The sequence below is a fragment of the Hyperolius riggenbachi genome, chromosome 6 (genome assembly GCF_040937935.1).
Source record: "Hyperolius riggenbachi isolate aHypRig1 chromosome 6, aHypRig1.pri, whole genome shotgun sequence".
In the NCBI taxonomy this organism is placed as follows: Eukaryota; Metazoa; Chordata; class Amphibia; order Anura; family Hyperoliidae; genus Hyperolius; species Hyperolius riggenbachi.
The window spans coordinates 310085471-310108383 of record NC_090651.1 but is presented as its reverse complement, the minus strand read 5'-3'; the positions used below and the strand labels follow the sequence as shown (position 1 = coordinate 310108383).

Sequence of the window (22913 nt, the reverse complement as noted above, 5' to 3'; positions counted from 1 at the left end):
TACCTGACTGTATAGAGTCTTTTGACCAGTTGAGAAGTAACATCTGTCACTTTGTAACCCCTTAGGCCCAGTTCACACTTGCATGGATGAAAAACTAATCCATGTAAACTAAAAACTGATCCATGGAATGGATCAGTTTTTAAAAGGCATCATTTTTCCATCCATGATCCCACATTCCGTAAGCGCACGGTCAATGCGACGGACGGGTTGATCCGGAAAAATTGCTGCTGACCCAAATCTGCAGTCCATTCGGCGGAATGAGGCGAACGGATCCATTCTAAAGGAGCAATGTCAATGGATCCTATTGATTAACATACAATCTATTCACCGCTGTTAGGATGCGGTCTGTTTAGCTCTGCTAAATAGATTGTTTTTAAGGCTAATGTGAAGCAGGCCTTACCATTAAAACTCACCTTTTCAGACAAGTATACAAACTAATCTAGGCCTTCCCCTTAAGCCACTGACCAAGGTCTTTGTCTTGCAGAATATGGTTTAAAAACACATGACCTCCAGATACACGCCTTAGGTATTGCTCCTTCCATACTTTTTTCCTCCCCATTCCTTTAGATTATAAGCAGGCAAGGACAGGGCTCTCTGCCTGGTGTTTCTTTTAACTTTCTGTACATTTCGTTAGGCACAATATATTAGTCGCTGTGACATTTACATTGTGTATGAATGTAATCCATAGACAATACATGGTCTACTTACTCCTTACTGTGTACCAATGTCTGTATTTCTATGTACCCATGATTACTTCTTAGGGGGGTATGTTAACCTCCTTAGCGGTAACCCCGTGTATGACACGGGGTAAGCCGCCAGAGGGTGCCGCTCAGGCCCTGCTGGGCCGATTTAAATAATTTTTTTTTTGCTGGACGCAGCTAGCACTTTGCTAGCTGCGCCAGCACCCTGATTGCCGCCACCGCGCGCCCGATCGCCGCTATCCGGTGCGGCGCACGGCCCCCCCCCCCAGACCCCTGCGCTGCCTGGCCAATCAGTGCCAGGCAGCGCCAAGGGGTGGATCGGGTCTCCCAATGACGTCCCGACGTCGCTGACGTCGGTGACGTCATCCCGCCCCGTCGCCATTCTTTGAACGGGATTTCCTGATCGCCTATCGCCGGAGGCGATCGGCGGGGCTGGGGGGATGCCGCTGAGCAGCGGCTATCATGTAGCGAGCCCTGGGCTCGCTACATGATTTAAAAAAAAAATTTAAAAAAAACTGCTGCGCTGCCCCCTGGCGGTATTTTTCATACCGTCAAGGGGGTTAATGAACTGGTAGTAAAATTGCCATTACTTACACAAGTGATTTAGCATGCATTGCGCAAATAGGGCAACTGTGTTATGTTCACAGCGCATGCATTGCTAGAACAATGTGTAATAATAACGTGTAAATATATTATTATAATAGTAAAGCAAATGTTGTGTGTAGATATAAAGTGGGTTTAATCACATGCTATTTCACATGCCTAAGTACCGGCAAAATAGCCATGCATTTCTTGCTCATGCCAATTCTAATGGCAGTTCCTGGATTTACTCCTTGCTCTGTACAGTGCAATGTGCAGGACTGGATTTAGGGCAAGGCCCTGCCCATTGGCTGCTGATGGCTGCTGCGGTGTAGGCAAGCTGGTTACCTATACTGAAAAGGGGGGTGGGAAAAGGAGGGATTAAGGGAGTCATCAGGCTACCTATACTAGTGGGACTGGGAAGGGGGGAGGGGTCATCTGGCTACCTACAGTGGGGGGGGGGGGTGTCATCAGGCTACTTATACTAGAGGGAAAGGGGGAGGGGTCATCAGGCTACCTATAATGGAGGGAAGAAGGGAGGGGTCATCTCGCTACCTGTACTGAAGGGGGCGGCTGGTTACATTGGCCTTGGGCGGTAAAGAGTACTAATCCAGCCCTGTCAATGTTAATCTGTAACAGTGAGTAGACATAAAGAAGTAGGACATTAAACAGGCTTCACAATCTCCCCATCTATGTTAATCTTAAAAAAATGTAACGCATGCCTCAAAATTAAAGGACAACTGAAGTGAGAAGAAAAGGAAGGCTGACATATTTATTTACTTGTAAACAATACCAGTTGTCTGGATGCCCTGCTGATCTATTTGGCTGCAGTAGTGTTTGCATAACATCAGAAAACATGCATGTGGCAAATCTTGTCTGAAACCCCTGATCTGCTGTATGCTTGTTCAGGGTCTATTAATATTAGAGGCAAAGGATCAACAGTGCTGCCAGGCAACTGGTATTGCTTAAAAGGAAATAAATATGGTAGCCTCCAAATCAGTGGTCCTTTAAAGTGGCTGGAAAGTGTAATGAATAAGGGCTCCGACTTAGACTTGGGAGACCACGGTTTGAATCCTGGCTAGGGTCAGTACCTGTTCAGTAAGAATTCCTTGGGCAAAACTCCCTAAGGGCCTGTATACACTGCTGCGCTTTTCAAATCGCACGCGCTTTTTAATCGCAAGGTCTTTTGAAAAATAATGAAAATTGTGAAGACCTGTACACACTGGTGTGATGCGCTTTTCCTATTCTCATGAAGGCTTGCGATTTAAAAATCGCATGCGATTTTAAAAGCGCAGCAGTGTGTACAGGCGAAACAGGAGAACATTGCTATACAAATGTAAAGATTGTTAGGAAAGTGTATTTATCCAACTTTCTCTATGATTAGTAGGTAATTTCCATCCTATGACATCATAAAACATATGAAAACAAAGCCGATAGCATACAGGAAAATAACATATGCAACACGGGAGCCAATTTTGGCATAAAATTCCTCGATATGCTTAATATAATATTTAGGAAGTTTGAGCCAAAATTGACTCCTGTCCTGTGTGGCAGACATCCTAAAACAACTGGATAGTGGAAAGAAACGTTCTTTTTCACGACCATAACAGCCGTTATTTCTGGAATTTGATGAGGTGCAAAACAATAAGTCTGAACAGTTTGCTCCAAAAAAGCAAGAGTATTTAGGGGAATGCAGGACTCCTATTTGATATATCTCATTATAGGTAATACAATTAAAATGCTTTAATTGGGAAGCGAATAGGTTAATCGTCTTGCATCTGTAATAACGAAGCTCATTATTCCTGCAGGCAGCCCATTTTTAACTATCCAGTTCCGAAGTGTTTCTAATAATGGGAAAGTGTATTCATAATGCACATTAACACTGAGCCATTGCTGCATGCAGAATTCATAATGGTTCTCCGGCTGTTCACAGGGGATACGCAGACACACACCTTTGATCTGCATTACAATCGCCGGCCCCTGCAGTATATTGCATATGAAGGCTTTATGTAAATCTGACCGTCCGTTTTCAGATGGGTAAGCTCAGGCTTGTAAATTTGATCTGCATCCAGCACATGTATAAAGCGGAATAATTAGGTGCGATTGTAGCTGGTAAATAGAATGCAGCCGGTGCATCGCCACACTGCCTTTTTCCTGCAGGGAATTTCAATGAAAAATATTTCTAGAAATAATTTCCGAGCCATCCAGCTGCTGACCATCCGGCCTGACGCCAGGCGACTTGTCAATCAAGTGGCTCAATTAAGGTTTCATTACATCTTCTTCCTCTGTATTGTATTTTTACTAAAGCGAAACATGGTGCCCTTACTCATATCTTTTGATGGTGAATAATGCATAACTTGGCAATGAAAAGATTCCATGACCTTGCCAATAGCAACAATTGTTATTTAAAGGTTTTTTTTTTTTTTTTTACTATGTATATTTTAAAGTTAATTGGCATTGACTAGCTCAGTGAATTTTATACTTGGGTGTTCAGTGAATAAGACAAAGGGTGGTCTGCAATGTGCAGTGTTCGTTCAGTGTTGTAAATGCTGTTAAACAAAATAGAAAGTATAAGTTGATTGGTTACCGGAGTGCTGTATAAACTAAAGGGGAACTAAGGGTTTTGAACCCAGGGCCCCCCAGCAAAATAGCAAAATAGTATCTCCCTACGATCCAATCCTCCCTCTCCAGAAGATAAGACAGCTTTACCCCAAATGCTCTACCCCTCCCAATACAAGTGTGACCAGCTAAACACTCTCCCCTCCCACCCCACAAATGTGGCTAACTTACCCTCCCCTCCACACACACACACACACACACACACCTCCCAAGATAACTGTTGCCAGCTAAAGATTCCCCTCTCTCACCCTGCCCCACAAGTTTTGACAGCTAATAATTCTGATACCCCACCCCCATTGCACTTATAGCCAACTAGACACTTTCCTCCTTGACCCAAAGTTTGGACATTTAAACATTCTCCCAGCCAACACCCTCCCCCCCCCCCCTTCCCACATGTGCCTGTGGTGGGCATTTAAAAACTCCTCCTTAATCCTGTTTCCCTAAATTCTTCTCTCTGCACCTGCCGCATGTTGCAGAGTAGCACAGTGCGAGCTGTAGTATTTACCTGATCCACGTTGCATAGGTTTACCTTTTTTTCGTGGAAGCCACTCACTCCATCCTGCCATCCTCCTGCTCTTGATCACATGATATGCATCGGGAATTAGATGAATGGCAGCAGTCAGTTTAGTAGGATTTCTTGCAATCAGTAGAGCTGATTGCAAGAAATCCCATGCAAGCCAAGCAACACGATAACAACAGCCAGCGCATGCAAATAGCAAACAGCTTATTAGTGATGGGCAGAAATTACACCTATGGGTAATTATGCATCATAATTCGCAATTATGCATCGTAATTGTTATGCAAAATTTGCGGATTACTCGTAAAAAATGTGCAAGGAAACGTAATCGCTAACCGCAATGACGCATGTTAGCATAATTCATGCAAAATTTTGTTTGCGTTAATTATGAGCCCATGCAATTTTTTTGTTCGCATTAAATATTTAACTAATAGCTGCACATGCACAATACACTGTCAAATTGATGTGAATAGATTTTCGTATACGACCGCATTTTTTGCATTGAATATTTATGTAACCGCTGCACATGCACAGTACACTGTCAAATTGATGAAAATTGTTTTAAGCGTTTACGCATAAAATTTCGCGTAATTTTGTAATTACAGGCATAATAACGATTCCCAAATGTATGCTGTGCATAGTGTAATCACAATTACGCAATGTGTAAATGTGAAAAATTACACAAAATTTTGCGTAATTGACTCATTACGAAGACCACTACAGTTCAGCAGCTTGAAAAATCAAAACTGGAGATGCATACAATACCCATCCAGGCTGGATATGATTACCTGCAAAAGCATTACTGGTGATTCGCAATATTCTTCTCATTGCTGCATAGTCCAATGATGAGAAGCGATCTAGTCTTAGTATAACCAGGTACTGTATATCCGGGTAATGGCGTAGCAGACAGTCCATTCAACCCATCTAGTTTTATACATAAACCCCACACATTTCTCTATGAAACAGTTTAAATAATGGAGATCAATGACTGAAAAATGATGTAGCAGTCGACAAAAAAATGATGTCGCTGTCCAGCTGTGAACTTCTTGAAACTTCTAAGGTCCTGAAGAAGAAACAAGATAATTGGAATCAAATATTCTGCTCAAGCCAAGGAACCAAATGTTCCAATTAGCTATGATGTGACCTGCCACATAAAAAAATCATACAAATCATATCAGCTTTGGTCACCTGCTCCTCACAAGAAAATGCTGCTGATGTGCAGTGTAACTCTATAGAACTGTAGAAATGTTGAGGATGTACAGAGATTAGGAAGGGTTGCAATATATATATATATATATATATATATATATATATATATATATATATATATATATATATATATATATATATATATATATATATATATATATATATATATATTTTTCTTTTTCTTTTTTTTAAGTAAAGCAGTGCCTCCTCAACCACTTGAGGACCAGAGGTTTATACGCCACTAGTGACCACTTGGCAACTTTAACGATGTATTGCTTGGTCATACAACTTAGCATCCAAATCAATGTTACCCCTGTTTCTTCCCACAAATAGAGATATCTTTTGGTTGTATTTGATTGCGGCTGCTATTTTTATTTTTTGTTTTATTAAGAAAAAAGAGCTAAATTTAGCCAAAAAAACCTATTTTTTATTTTCCTCCCTTCCCCTAAACTGGCCCTAGACTACATTCCATACACTACTCTACACAAACATAGACATACTGTATGTCTATGGCAGGGGTTCGATTGTGAGCCCCTCCGAGGGATAATTAAGTGACAAGGCTTTCCTCTGTTCAGCGCTGTGCAAGATGCCAGCTCTATCTATCTATCTATCTATCTATCTATCTATCTATCTATCTATATATATGGAAACCAGCATGCCAGCGCTGATCAGCCGTGTGAGCGTGAGCTCCCGAGTCCCGTCTAATCTTGCTCCTTGTGAGGTGACACCATATGGCTGCGCTGAGAAACAAAAGATCCTCTCTGCCACCGCCTATCCACGTTGGGCAGTCGGCAACTGGTTAAAGCATGCTTGAAGTGAAAAAAACTTCTGATATAATGAATTGCATGTGAAGTATGGATAAGGAATGGAACATTAGTAGCAAAGAAATTAGTCTTGTTTTTTTTATTTTCAGTTCTATAGCTTTTTTTTCTAACATTGCATCATACATCATATATAATGCAACAGTGAGAAACTCTTTAAGCTATAACACAAAGCAGAAGTAATGACTCTTTAAACTTCCCTGCAGTAAAACCTTATCTCAAGCTGTTTCACACTTTTTCTTTGCTGTTTTAAGTGTTTCAGAAGACAGGACTGTATTCAACCCAGTGGGTCCAATATCTTACAGAAGCTATTTTCCATAGATAACAACTGTTTTTAACTCTTCCTGTGCTGGAAAACAACATGAGGCTGTTTTCTTTGCTAATTATGTTCTATTTCTTAGCTGTACTACACATACAATTCATTATCTCATAAGTTTATTTTCGCTTCAGGTTTGCTTTAAAAGAAGGCAATTACATATCTTCCCTTTGAGCACTAGTCCAAAAACACAGCGTTAATTCGTCATTAAAGGACATGGGGGCAGATTCATGTTATCATTTCTTTAAAAGGGACCTTGAAGAGACTTGGAACATGGACTATGGGGTCATATACCCTAACATGTGCATACTTCTAGTGCTGATCATAATGGATCATTTTACCTTCATGAAATTTTGTGTAATTTCCGCAATTACAATATTGCATGAAATCTTGTAAAGTTACGCAAAATTAATTTTGAACACATTTTCACATAAATTACAAGACGAGACACAGAACATATATATTACACCTTTCTCCTGGTAGACTCAAACCGCCAGAGCTTCAGCCACTAGGGTGCACTCAGCAAGCAGTAGCAGTGTTGGGAAGGCTTGGCCAAGGTCTCCTTACTGAATAGGTGCTGGAATAGCTGAGATTCAAACCTTTTTCACCTGTGTCAGAGGTAGAGGCCTTAACCAGTACACTATCCAGCTACTAAATGAGTATATCTGCTAAAATTTATGGACATGTATGTCAAAATTAATTTTCACCGAATGAATTTAAGTCAATGGGCATGTTCACATAGATGAATATTTCCTGAAGTTATGAGCCAATGTGACGTTATGCATTCTATTTATGATAATGTGCGAAAGTATTTTTGCTGTAGTTTGAAATTTTGCAATACAATTTTACATCTTAACTGTGAATTTTGGTGCGCAATTACTACAATGTGAAATTTGAGCTCGTCCTTACATACCAGTAATCCATCAGTCCAGGAGCACCAATCTCTGCCTCAAAAGAACAAGAGTGTGCCACGGTCCCACCCCTGTAACAAGGGGTTACATCCATCAAAAAACCTTCAAGGACCGTCACCACAGCAGAGTATTATAGCTTTAATGCTTTATTGCATCATAAAAAAGCAACGTCAGACTGTTGTTTTGTCCTAGAACGGCCTTTGTCAAGTTTCACATACTTGACACATCATTACATACCATGCATTACTTCCTGTTTGCATAGTAATATAGTAAAGTTATGCGTGAGGACATCTTGTGGTCAAATAGTAAAATTACATCTACAAACATTTTTTTTTTTTTAGTAAAAGACATTTTTTTAAATTTAAGCGTAATTTCTCAAACTCCCCAATAGTTACCCCCAAATGTTTTTGTATAAATATAATGTATATATGTGTATATATATATATATATATATATATATATATATATAATTTTTTTTAATGCATTAATTGTTACTTTAGGGACTGAACTTTTTTAAAATGTATGGGGGTTTTAATTACGGTAGCATGTATTATTAGTAAAACTATAATGGTGGAAAACTGAGAAATAATTATTTTTTTCCATTTTTTTTTTATTTTTCCTGATCATAAGAATAAAAGAGCATTAATTGTTACTTTAGGGTCTGAACCTTTTTAAAATGTATGGGGGTTTTAATTATGGCAGCATGTATTATTAGTAAAACTATAATGGTGGAAAACCTGATCATAAGAATGAAAGAGCAGGCTTACAGTAGCTCATGCCCATTGTCATTCTAACACAGGAGGTGCAATCATGCAGATTTTTTTTCGGCAACTTCTGCTAGAAAATTAAGGTAAAAGACAATAAAAGGTATAGCAAATATTTTTATTTATGGTTACACATACAGTATAGAACTAGATTTTACCTAGATTTCCCTTTAACCTACATTTTTCTGCTTCTACCAATGGCTACTTTTTTCATTCTAACTTCAAAAGTCCCTTAAATAAACTTTACTTAAGGACTCTTTGAACCTCCATTTGTCATGTACTTGTAATTGCCAACTCTTGTTTTGAGACTGTGGACCACATCTATACAATAAAGGAGCAAGGAAACAATGTAGCCAAACTCTGATGCACTACTGCTCCCAATGAGTGGCTATACAGCGGCTTAACCCCCCCTTCCCAGCAGCTAGTCCATTAATTTAACCTCCTTAGCAGTAACCCCCAGTCAGGCTCCGTCCAGAAATTCACAAATTAGTGTGGTAACCCCGAGCCTGACTTGGGGTAGCTGCCAGGAGGTATATGCAGATTTGTACCTCACCTCCCCCAGGATCCAGATGCTGGCAGCCATTCTTCTTCCAGACCTTGAAGGTCCTCAATCCCTCTGGTGAGATTGCCATTTAATACTTGACGTCACATGAGCCCCTGGAATAGAGGACCCCAGTAGAGGGTCCTCCTTCAACAACTTTATTGGCTCTTTATTGGATGCTAAGCTGGTAATGGTCACCTCTATATGTGCTTTGATTAGTTATAGCCATTAATAGATTGTTCTCCTTCCCAGCTTACACCTCTCTGACATGGCAGCTGTCCTTGGCCGGCTTTGGTGCTCCATATCAATTGAGGGGGGGGGGGGGGGGGGGGAGGGGGCAATGTAAAACTTGCACTGGAGCCCAGAGCTCCTAAGCTACACTACTGGGTAGGACAAGGTTGTCAGGATCGTGACTAACTGAACAAAATGACTAATCTAATCTGACATATATGATAAATCAGGGGCGTGACTAGATGTTTTGTAGCTGCACTTGTTATGGATGTGAAGATCATGACGGGCCCAAAGGCTGTGAAGGGTGCCAAGGGGAGGCAAGGGATGGGGTGTGAACAATGGGAGGGCCCCTTCAAAGTTTTTCTTGGGGTCTCCATACATTTTAGTTACGCCACTGCGATAGATCATATATAAGTGTTATTAGCTGACTGTTTGCCTGTAGTTCCTCTTTAATATGACAATGTAAAATTCTTTGTGGAATAAGAACGTCTTAACCTAGAAATGACTTGAGCATGTCATTACAATGCATGGTAATACACTACACATTGTTAGATTCTTCCGCTGTAACCTATTCAAATTGCTGGAGTCACCTTCACCTACAGACAGCCCTGTCTATGACAGCAGAGAAATCACCATGCATAATCTTGTAAAAAAAAAAAAAAATCTTCTCCCCCTCCATGACGTTATTTTCCATTCGGTCATTGAAACTGGAGCTCCAGTGATGATAGGAATTAGTGGAATATTCCACTGAACAATGCAGTGGGGGATGTTCCCGCAATGACACATGACACAGGAGATATGCTTTATATGGTCTGCTGTTCTGTCTGTGTTTTTTTTTACCCATTCCCAGTGACCTTTTCAGTCCTTTCAATTAACTCTACTTGTGACTCCGGGGCCGGGGAGTTTTCAAACCCACAGACAACTTTATGCATTTGGCTTTCTGCTGTCGCTTTCTATCACATCAGCCTGAACTTTAACGCCGTCACTTTTGGAACTTTCGTTGCCATGAAAGCGGACAGGCTTTGATTTTATGTTTGTTGCTATTTAAAGCTAGTGTGTGTCTTCTTTTTTTTTCCTGTAAGAACATTTCCCGAGGTCATTTAAATTTCTTTTTTTATTCCCCTGTCACATTGAGAGATGTAGATAAGCTTGTCTGATTTACGCTCCCTAGTCAGACACACCTATTACACGTATTGTTTTATTTATATTCTCTTGCGTATGGCTCTCGGTTCTGATCTGTGTAGGAATTAAATTTATGTCTGCATACAGAATAAGACATGCAGTGGTAGAGGGTGGTATAATGCACATCTTACTTCACAAGATTTCTTAGATTCTTTTGTTTTTGAAAACATAAGAATGTAGAGTATTCCATCAAGACTCAAGGGCATAATTATGTGGAACAATAACATCTGGCTTTAAATATGTTGAGAATTATTTTTCTGCTTTCTTTTTCGTGGTGAATTTTTCTGGCGTCCATGCTTGTGGCCATAATTTAAAGGCACTTGTATTGACCTGAAGAAGCGGGCTGAGACCCATGAAACACGTTGTTCTTTTAATTGTGCTGAATAAATAATTTAATCTCTTTACATTAACCCTATGGTGTGGGCTCTTCCATCTGGAGTGGTAAAGACATCTTTCCGCCACCATATATTTTTTTGTTTAATTATATTACCTATTTTGGGCACCTCCACCCCCAGTACTTTTTGGTGGTGAGATTGGCATAATGGTATCCCTTATTTCAGTGCAGAAAAACAAAAGTTTGCTTTCTTAAAACAGAAAGAATTTGCGATAATTCAGGTTGGAGTGAGCTTGAGATGTCTCCAGGGCATCACTGCTGAATATATGCAAATTAACCATTGTTAGTAAGGGGGCTTTTAGGACCATTGTAGTCCCTTACACACTCCAATGAGTTCTGGGTCACCATGAGCTTGCTGGTTAGTCTGTATCTCTTGGTGTTACAAGCCCTACTGCATAGAGCCAAATTAATACATGCCATGCACTGATGAGGATCAAACAATCCGAAACAGTCTGTATGCATGTTGGATTATTATGGCTCTGTACAAATTAACAAGCTGACACATTATTGCATTCCAGCGGTTCTGGAGGTGTGTTTAGCTTATAAGGGTACAATGGTTAATTTGCATATATTCAGCAGTGGTGCCTGGGAGACATCTCAAGCTCACTCCAACCTGAATTATCGCAAATTCTTTCTGTTTTAAGAAAGCAAACTTTTGTTTTTCTTAACATCTTAGTAAGGGGGCTTTTAGGACCATTGTAGTCCCTTACACACTCCAATGAGTTCTGGGTCACCATGAGCTTGCTGGTTAGTCGTTATTTCAGTGCAGGCAGAGAACCTTCTTTAAAAGGGACTTTGAAGTGACTTATAACATGGAATATGGGGGTCATGTATTATATTCTAATGCATGCAAACCGTTAGTGTTGATTGTAATTGATAATTTGACCTTTCTTAAATGTTGCGTACTTTCCACAACTATGATCTTGATCATCAATTCAATTTTGCATTTAATCTTGATTTTGAGTAATTTTCAAAAGTTACGCAAAATTGTATTCACGGAATTCACGAAAGTGGTTTGAACACATTTTTGCGTAAATGAGTATATTTGCAAAAATGTATGGGCATGCATGTGAAAATTAATTTTCACTAAATGCATTTAAAGGGACTCCAAGCAGTGCAGAAACTATGGAAAGATGCATATCATTTTAAAGCTCTCTTTCTCCTCTTTCCAATGATATGTAAATCGTCACCCTACGCATTTTAGTTTTCGCTATTTTCACGATTGAAATTGCCGCGGCCGCAATTTCAATCGCGAAAATAAAGAAAACTAAAAGGCGTAGGGCAACGATTTAGGTGTCGCCAGAAAGAGGAGAAAGAGAGCTTTAAAATGATATCCATCTTTCCATAGTTACTTGTATTACACAGGCCGACTTTTTCTGCTGAATGGAGCTGCTGACACTGGGGAAAGTGTCGTCCTGTGTAATACAAGTAACTATGGAAAGATGGATATCATTTTAACCACCCTGGAGGTAATGACGAGCCTGGCTCGTCCAGCAGAAACATGCTGAAAGTGGTAATGACGAGCTGGGCTCGTCAATACTGCCAGGGAGATTTCCTGTTTCTCTGCACCGCCGGCTCCACTTTTCCCTCATCAGAGGGATTCCCCAGAGTGGCTGGATGCCTGTCAGCACGCTGTGGGTAGCGATCTGTGCTACCCCCAGCGTGCAGAACTAGCATCCAGCCACTCTGGGGAATCCCTGTGCAGCCAGCGGGCAGAGAAAGTGCGTGCGGGCAGGGATTCCCCCTTCTGTGCGGAGGGGGTGGCCGGGTGTCTCCCTTCTGTGCAGGGGGGGAGATCCCCCTTCTATGCGGGCTGGTGGCCTGATGTCTCCCTTCTGTGCAGGGGGGGAGATCCCCCTTCTATGCGGGCTGGTGGCCGGGTGTCTCCCTTCTGCGAAGGGGGGGGGGAGATCCCCCTCCTATGCGGGCTGGTGGCCGGGTGTCTCCCTTCTGTGCAGGGGGGGAGATCCCCCTTCTATGTGGGCTGGTGGCCGGGTGTCTCCCTTCTGCGCAGGGGGGGGAGATCCCCCTTCTATGCGGGCTGTTCGGGGACTCCCCCTTCTGTGTGTGGGGGGGTCCCCTTCTGTGCGGGCTGGCTGGGGGTGGCTCTTCCCTCTTCCTCCCTCCGGATCCCACGTGCATCCCCCCGTACCCCCCCCCCCTCCTGATCTCCTATCCTCCCCGGTATCCAGCCCTACACTACTCACCCGAGGGCTGTCTCCTGCGGCGGCCGCGATTGGCACCCTCCTCCTCCATCGCTGAAGTCCCGGTCTGTGTAACTACAGTACGAGGCTTGGTGACGTCACCAAGCCTCGTACTGTAGTTACACAGAACCGAGACTTCAGTGATGGAGGAGGAGGGTGCCAATCGCGGCCGGCGCAGGAGACAGCCCTCGGGTGAGTAGTGTAGGGCTGGATACCGGGGAGGATAGGAGATCAGGAGGGGGGGGGGTACGGGGGGACGCACGTGGGATCCGGAGGGAGGAAGAGGGAAGAGCCACAACCAGCCAGCCCGCACAGAAGGGGACCCCCCCACACACAGAAGGGGGAGTCCCGAACAGCCCGCATAGAAGGGGGATCTCCCCCCCCCCTGCGTAGAAGGGAGACACCCGGCCACCAGCCCGCATAGAAGGGGGATTCCCCCCCCCCCTTGCACAGAAGGGGGAATCCCCGACCAGCCACCAGCCCACAAGGAAGAGGTATCCCCCCCCCTCCCCTGCACAGAAGCCGCTGCAGGAGACAGCCCTCGGGTTAGTAAATCGGGGCTGGAGGAGACTGGGGGGTGGGGGATCGGGGGGGGGGGGGGCGAGGGGGGACACCTGGCTACCTATACATCTGGCTAAATAACTGGCTACCTATACATCTGGTAAAACATCTGGCTACCTATACTTCTGGCTAAATATCTGCCTACCTATACATCTGGTAAAACATCTGGCTACCTATACTTCTGGCTAAATATCTGCCTACCTATACATTTGGTAAAATATCTGCCTACCTATACATCTGACAAAACTATACACCTGGCTACACATCTGGGTCTTATATTCACCATTGGCGTGCTGATCCCTCGTTGCGTACCTCTGATAGCTTCCTCGGTGCCTTCTTCCATGTCCCTTGGCAGATTTTGCTTCATGTCCCCCGGCGATCAGCGTTGATGACACCAGGGTCACACAGTGTCATCAACATCTCACAGTAAACACTTTTTTTTTATTTTAATTTAATACAATATCCTGTATTGAATTCAATATTTAAAAAAAAATGATTGCAAAAAAAAAAAAAAAGGTTGACAATTATTGGAAATTAATTGAACCACTTTTTGCACGGAAATCCTGGGGAAATAGAACGCCAGGGAGGCTACAGCTCTCTTTCTCCTCTTTCTGGCGACACCTAAATCGTCACTCTACGCCTTTTAGTTTTCTTTATTTTCGCGATTGAAATCGCGTCCGCGGCAATTTCAATCGCGAAAATAGCGAAAACTAAAAGGCGTATGGCGGCGGTTTATGTATCATTGGAAAGAGGAGAAAGAGAGCTTTAAAATGATATGCATCTTTCCATAGTTTCTGCACTGCTCGGAGTCCCTTTAAGTCGATGGGCATGTTCACATAGATGAATATTTCATGAAATTATGAGTCACATTATGATAATGTGTTAAATTAATGTTACTATAGTTTGAATTTTCGTGTTACGATTTTAAATCGCATTGCTTTTTAGTAGGAGGGCTTTTCAGTCCCTTTTATCCCCTATACATTCTTAGTGGTTTGGGTCACCCTGAGATGCTTAGTTACTCGATTTTACATCAGATATGCTTCAGATATGTTAAGAACTATTTTTACGCTTTCTTTTTGGTGGTGAAATTGGTATAATGGCGTCCCTTATTTCAGTGGAAACAGGGAACTGGCAATTTGTTTGCTGTGTTTGTATTCACGTTTAGGAAGGGTTAGTATTCAGGGTAAAGTTAGGTTATGCCCTCAAGTACATCACAAAGTGTCAACATATTTGTGTTTACTAAAAGGTGCCCATACATTATTCAATTAGGATTGCACAATCCTACCACTTTAATGTGATATGAGGGTGTTTACCATTCTATTACAAAGAATTGTTAAGACTGTACAATAATTGATGGGCAACTTAAAGTGAACCTCCAGACTAAAAACCTACTCAGCAGAACTGAAAAGGCTTAGTGTTTCTTTACAGTTTCACAGCATCAGAACTTTGTTTTTCTTACCAAAGCATAATTTTTAGCTGCATTTTTAGCTAAGCTTCACCCATTAAAGAAAAAAAGCCCGGGTTTTTTTTTCCCTGATGCTGTGCAGAGCATGATGGGATTTCCTATGTTGTTATTTACATTGCCTAGCAACTGGGAGAGGTGCTCAGGACACAGGACAGTTGGAACTGTGTCTCATGCTCCCTGTCACCTCCTTTCAGCCAAAAAGATGGCTGCCATCATAAAATCAAACATTTGCCTGTTCTTTTAAAACAGGGTGGGTAAGAGATTATATTACCTATCTATTTTAATTAACATAACTAATGTAACTTAATGACAGTATGTTTGTTTAGGCTGGAGATCTTCTTTTAAGCCAAGACAACTAATTTTGCTGAGGATATGAGCGCCGCCATAGGCTTTAATGAGAATTACGGTTATAGCGATGCTCAGTGACTAATTTGTGCGCTGGCGATTGCCAGGGTCCAAATTAGAAAAAAAAACAAGCTAATTCGACCACTGGCTGGCAATAGCTGGTGCCTGAATTACATGTTCCCCCCGAGTTGCTACAACTCAGAGGGGGAATAACCTTTACGCCACCAAAAACTTTAAGCAGGCTTCACCCAGCGCCAACATTTGGCAGCACAAATTTAAATGTACTCCTTTTAAAGGAGCACCATTACAAAAATTGTAAAATTTAAAATACATGTAAATAAATAACACATAAATAAGAAGCATGTTTCTTCCAGAATAAAAGGAGACATAAATTACTTTTCTCCTATGTTGCTGTCACTTACAGTAGGTAGTAGAAATCTGACAGAACCGACAGGCATGGCAACTTTACTGACGTTTTGTGCATATGGCCTCAAGATGGGATAAATATGGGTGCATATAGGTTACTTATTAATATGCCTGTGGCAATTTTTCTGTCTTCTATTTTATTATTCTGCATTGAAAGATTTAGAAGAGTAGTGTTATCTGTATGCAGATGAAACAGTCAAACAGCAAATTGAATGTAGCCCTCATTCTCCTAAAGATTAAAGAAAACATAATAGTTACATTTGGATGAGCAAACACTGCTGATAACAAAAGTGGGACTGCAAGTTTAAATGTGTGTATATATATATATATATATATATATATATATATATATATATATATATATATATATACACACAATATATATACATTGTTGACAGATGAATGAACCAATTTGTATATTTTGTATATATTGTATATCACACTGACACGGGTGCTGTGCAGACCTCAGAGTTAGGCCTGGAACCCACTGCAAACCGCAAACGCTAAACGCAACCGCTAGCGTTTTGCCTGAGCGGTTTGCAAGCTGATTCATGCGAGTTTTCGGTCGCGTTTTGCAACAGTGTATTTTTTTCCTCAGCGGTTGTGTAGCGTTTTGCGTTTCGCGTTTTTATCCTGATTGGTCCTGTGAATAATTTTTAATTTTGTTACAGTGTGCTGAACCGCAAAACGCTAGCAGAACCGCTCAGTTTAGGTTTTGCTGAGCGTTTCTGCTAGCGTTTCAATACTTTGCATTGAAGCGCTAACGCTCCCAAAATGCTGCATGTCCTGCGTTTGCGTTTCTGAGAAACGCAAACGCTCCTGTGGAAGTTGCCCCATCCATTAACATTAGCCCAGCGTTTTGGCAAACTGCTAGCGTATCGCAGTGCTGCCAAAATGCTGCCAAAAGCGCTCCTGTGGGTTCCAGCCCTTAAAGAGTAACTGTTAGCCCCAAAACTGAAAATGAAATCTCTCTTGCAATCTTTTATTTACTATTTAAATGAGCCAAAAAGGCATTGTAGAAGTTAAAAATCAATACAATTTTTTTACTATGTATCCTTTTACCCCAGCTCCGGGCAGAGCTAGGCATGCTATGCATGCTCAGCAGTATCTGCTATGCGGCTTTGCGTCAGGAGCTGGGGTAAAAAGGATACATAGTAAAAAAATTATATTGATTTTTAACTTCTACAATGCCTTTTTGGCTCATTTAAATAGTAAATAAAAGATTGCAAGAGAGATTTCATTTTCAGTTTTGGGGCTAACAGTTACTCTTTAAGCTGTAATCCCGTAAAAATTGAAAATAATCATGTGAGACTACAAGAAGGTTTTTGTTACTAATAACATTACACATACAATTTATTATCTAATAAGTTTATTCTCAGTTCAGAGTTTCTGCATATTAAAACTGATATTTTACATTACACTTTTAAAGGTTGTACCCTAGAGGGTAGTGATGGCAGGAACACTATGGGCTTGATTCACAAAGCGGTGCTAACTGTTTAGCACGAGTGTGCTAAACAGTTAGCACGTGAAGTTGCCGTTCGTGGCAAATTGCACGCGCAAAAGTCCGCGATCACGCAAATCGCGGCACTTTGCGCGCAAAAGTCCGCAAACGGCACTTCATGTGCTAACTGTTTAGCACACCCGTGCTAAACAGTTAGCACCGCTTTGTGAATCAAGCCCAATGACTTTTATGTCTGCTGACTGCACCCTAAAGCAACAATGTTGAAAGTTAAATGAAATTAAACATACATTTCTCATCTTGGGGCATATTCACAAAACGCCAGTTAAATTACCATGCGCACACAAGGCACATAATATTTGTGGTACTTTTGGTGCCTTTGTTATCTAGGTAACATGAGATGCACTATGTGCGAGAAGCTCACTACATCGGTTGCAGAAATACTGGTAATATGGCCATCTGCTCTATGCACACAGTTATCTTATCAGCAGTTTGTATATTATTTGCCTCCCTATCACTAGAAGGATCCAGGAAACCCTTAACCCATTCGCGTTCCGTCGTTTTCACTTTAGAAATGTTCACCTCCCATTCATTAGCCTATAACTTTATCACTACTTATCACAATGAACTGATCTATATCTTGTTTTTTCCACCACCAATTAAAGATGCCCTAATGTACCTGTTTATGTGAATGATTACCTTCTGATTAATTTTGATAGTAAAAATCTTGTTACATCTAATGAACAAATTGTACTGTTAATGGGAACCTTTAGGGACTTATTTTGCTGTCTGTGCAATATTACTACACTCAGATGGGTCAAATAATTCACTGTCCATATACTTTTTTGTTTAAAATATTATAAATAATTGTCATCATGCCTTAAGTAGTTGCCGACCGCGTCACTCCGATGGGTGTGGCCACGGCAGCAGCCCCAGGACCGCCTAACGCCGATTAGCATAAAGTCCTGGGGCTCTGTTTTGCAGGAGATCACATGCAGGCTGCGTGTTCATCTCCTGCTCGGTGGGTGGAGCCTTCAGGCTCCGAGCGGCGTTTGCTGCTTGGGAGACTGTTAGACGAAACTGCCGTCTAATTAACATGCACATCGCTGCGATCTACAGAAGCGCTGTACAGGGGACAGTCATGTGACACGGCTGTCCTCCTGGGGGACTCAGAAGCAATCCACTGTGATAGGCTGAAGCCTATCACAGCTGATTGCTGTGATAGGCAGTAGAGGTGTCGGTTCGGTTCGCGAAAGGTTCGGTTCGCGAAAAAGTTTGCGAACCGCAATAGACTTCAATGGGGGGGGGCGAACTTTGAAAAGTTTAAAAAATTCTACCGGCTGGAAAAATGATAGAAAACATGTTTCAAGAGCTCTAATACCTGGAGGCACACTTGATTGAGTGAAATACACATCACTGCTGGAGGACCCGCCCATCCTCCCATTTCCAAGCAAGGTCTTTATACCATTTGACTCAGTTGTCTGCCTACACTAATTAGTTATGGGACAGCTGCTACACACTCAGCTTCAGTTACTACTGTAGTGGTACAGTGGTTAGAGTCCTTGCCCACCACACAGTGAGACCCAGGTTCAAATCCCAGCCAATGTGAGTTGGCTTTTATGCTACAAATCCTTAAAGGGAACCTAAACAGAGAAGGATATGGATTTTTCCTTTTAAAATAATACCAGTTGCCTGAATCGCCTGCTGATCCTGTGTCTCTAATACTTTTAGCCACAGCCCCTGAACAAGCATGCAGATCAGGTGCTCTGACTGAAGTCAGACTGGATTAGCTGCATGCTTGTTTCAGGGTGTGATTCAGCCACTATTGCAGTCACAAAGATCAGCTGGACTGCCAGGCAACTGGTATTGTTTACAGGAAACATCCATATCACTCTCAGTTAAGGTTCCCTTTAAGCAACCTAATGTTTCTATTGCATTGAGCATAAATGGTAAATTTTAGGCCAGCTTCAGTTACTACTGTAGTGGTACTGTGGTTAGTGTGCTTGCCCACCACACAGTAAGATCTGGGTTCGATTCCCAGCCATGGTATGATGTATACTGGTTTTTGAAATAGGATAATTCCCTGGCAGATGAGACCATCCTCCCTCCAGTAGGAGGGAGGAGGGAATAGGTAGAAGGGTAGAAGGGGAGGAGGGAGGAGGAGACCCACAAGAGGCTAATTAAAATCTCTGTAGCAGCTGTCCCATAACTAATTAGTGTAGGCAGACAATTGAGTCAAATGGTATAAGGACCTTGCTTGGAGGAGGGAGGGTGGGCGGGCTTACAGTAGTGAGACCAGTGTGTTTGGCAATAATGTGTCTGCTGACAGTGATATGGAGGGTCAAAGTTTTGCTCAATAGAGCATTATGGGGCGAATCGAACGCGACATCTCTAATAAGCAGATGGGGGAGGGAGGGGGGGTAATTTAAATAATTAAAAAAGAGAAATTTAATTAAAAAATACAATAAATATTAACTTAAAAAACCAAACAAACCTGGGGGTGATCAGGCCCCACCAAGTGAGAGCTCTGATGGTGGGGAGAAAAGGGGGGGGGGAATCACTTGTGTGCTTTCGTGCGGCCCTGCAGCTTGACCTTAAACCTGCAGTGGCCTACTTAACACAAAATGGCCTAGTCTTTAGGGGGGGTAAAGCCTGTGGTCCTGAAGAGGTTAATAAAGGGATCCAGAGACCTCATTAGGGATGTATTTGCTGCCCATATGGACTTCAGTTCTTGTCACCTAAGGTTTGTGGTATTCTTTAAGGACCACCCCATCCCCTTCCTTCCCCCAAACATCCACTTGTTTCCTGAGAAGTGGATATGGTAAGGCAAGTAAAGTTACCGACTGTGTGCATTTAATAAGCTCCAAGTGTGTTATAGACCAGCGGTACTGGATGAAAATAGCTTTTCAGAGATATACAGGAAAGGATTGCATATTACATCATTATCATCAGGTGATGCATTATGGATGTTAGCTCTTGCTCTTGTGAAAGTAAATGCTTGCAAATGCCTTCTAGTTTAAGAAGGAAAAGCTGTATTTTGAACTGTTTAAAAAAAAACTTCATTATAACTAAAAAGATTTAAAGCACACCCAAAGTGGCAAGTGACATGAAGAAATAAACATTGGCTCATATAATACTAGCTTTACTTAGGGCTCGTTTCCACTAGGGCGAATCCGCATGCGGGCACTGCATGCGGATTCGCATAGCTAATGTTAGTGGATGGGGCTGTTTCCACCTGTGCAACGTGCGGGAGCGATTTGGCAGCGGGCCAAATCTGCACGGCGGGACCCACAGTTTTCGCCTGCGTCGGGAATCCGTGCGAATCGCCGCTAATGTATTTAATAGTAAAAACGCATGCGTTTGGTACATGCGTTTTTACCCGCGATTTCGCGTGCGATTTCGCACCCTTCCCAATGTTATTTGGTCCTGGCAGTGTCATGGTTAATCGCACGCGAAATCGCGGGTAAAAACGCATGCGGAAACGCACCCGCATGCGTTTTTACAAGCGTCGGAATGCCGGCGAAATCGCGTCGCACTAGTGGAAACGGGCCCTAAGACATTGGCTATCATTCATAAAGCATTCCCACATGCGGAAATGCTGAAAACAGCTTACTTTACCGACCACTTGGCAAAATCTTCATTCATAAAGGCTTTTTCCGCATGAAAAGCTGACATTCCCGAGCCGAGCGATAAATTACCGCCTTCTGCTGTGATTATCTTAAAAAATGTCACAAAATGTCAATCCATAAAAATTAACGCAAGTGGTATGAGGACAGGGAATACCGCTCCCTCGGATGTGGCGATAACCATGCTAACTTAATGGAGACAGACCTCCCAGGCAGCTGCAGTAAGAGCAGACCACGGAGAAATTTATCAACTTGGCAGCTTCCTGTGTTTCCGCAAGCCTACCGCCTGCCTACCAACAGCCTAGTTTGGGAAATCTCCGCACTGCTATCGCAACTGTACACTTTTTTATGAATGACCACACAGAAGTCTAACATACCGAAAGCGGTGTTTTCCCATACTGATTTTCATTACCGACCACACTTTTATGAATGATAGCCAATGTCTTAACCCTTTTCTGTTTTCCAGTAGAGCAAGTGTCAACAAGATGAAAGCTGTTATCTATGCAGATGAGCTTGCAGAACATTTTGTCAAATTCAAAAAGAAAAAGGGGGGACACCAATATAGTGTAGTATTTAATAAAAATGTAGAGATGAAATATGTAAGTACAATTTAACACTCACAAATCAGGCTTACTGTCCAGGTAACTACTGTACAAGCAGGTGGGAAGATTAGACCTTTCCCCACTCAGGATTATGAAGTCGCTCTCTGTAGATAGGAAGAAAAGGGGGCCGGAACCCCTCCACCAAGGGTGGGCTTAATGACCAGGCAGTAGTACAGAGGCGCTAGAAGAGTAAAAACAATAAATTAAAAGGTTTTAAAATGAAGTGGGTAGTGGTGGACCTATCCCTTCAGTTCAGACAATAAGGATGCAAATTATTGCAGCAATTTATTTATTTACATACTCTAGCAGAGTGCAATGCATTTCGCGGGTATATCCCACTTCCTCAGGCAATACAAGGGAGCATATAACTGTGACAGAGAAAAAAACTAAACTAAGTAACAAAAAACTGCATGATTGACATACAATTTGAATTCTTCAAATTGTTTATTTAAATAACCATGACTATGTCAATCATGCAGTTTTTTGTTGCTTAGTTGAGTTTTTCTCTGTCACACAGTTATATGCTCCCTTGTATTGCCTGAGGAAGTGGGATATACCCGCAAAACGCATTGCACTCTGCGCAATAATTTGCATCTTTATTGTCTGCACTGAAGGGGTAAGTCCACCACTACCCACTTCATTTTAAAACTTTTTAATTTATTGTTTTTACTCTTCTGGCGCCTCTGTACTACTGCCTGGTCATTTTGTCAAATTCAGTCAGTTTCCTGAAAAGTAAATGAAAACCACATGAGCTTTATCTGAGTAAGAAAATGTTTTAATAAGGTTTCAGTGCAGGAAAGGGTTTATACTTCTGTTTATTTTTCAGATCAGCAATGCAGATTGGTCAGGACTGTTGTTTAGAAAAAATAAACCTAAAATGAATAGGGATGGTCAATGAGATGCAAATATTTCCAAGTTGGTGCTGGGTTATGTAAATGTTGTATACAAATTTATACAGCTTGAAAATGGACTAATGAAATCCCACCAAGGTTTAATTTGATTGGTCCATTTCGTAGCAGCATACATTCGAATATATAATTTACGTAATCCTGAATCAAATCCGTAATTATTTGTATCTCAATGACCATCTTTAAAAAGGAACACAAAAATATGAGACTCAGCTCTATGTTATATTCACTTTTAGAAAACACATACAATTATTCATCTTATAAGTTTATTTTCACTTTAGGTCTGCTTTAAAACTTATTATTTGCCATATTACATACACTGCTAAGATGTTTTACAATTGGCTGAACTTTGGAAATGTTTTGCAGTTTGACTTTGTCAGCTTTTTTAAACTTCTGATGTTGTGTTTACCACGTTACTTTTTACTTGTTACACTTCATAAACCGCATATTGGTAAACACGGTATAATATTACATGTGCTTTAGAAGCATTTTATGTATCAGGCTACCTTAGGATGAACATTTACTCTTACCT

The 22913-nt window shown here is 41.7% G+C and overlaps 1 protein-coding gene across 4 annotated transcripts in view; it reads left to right on the top strand.

The window, feature by feature from the left end:
- The window catches only part of GRIN2D (glutamate ionotropic receptor NMDA type subunit 2D), a 982184-nt gene that overhangs the window by 655714 nt on the left and 303557 nt on the right, over nucleotides 1-22913 (top strand). The window lies entirely within an intron of this gene.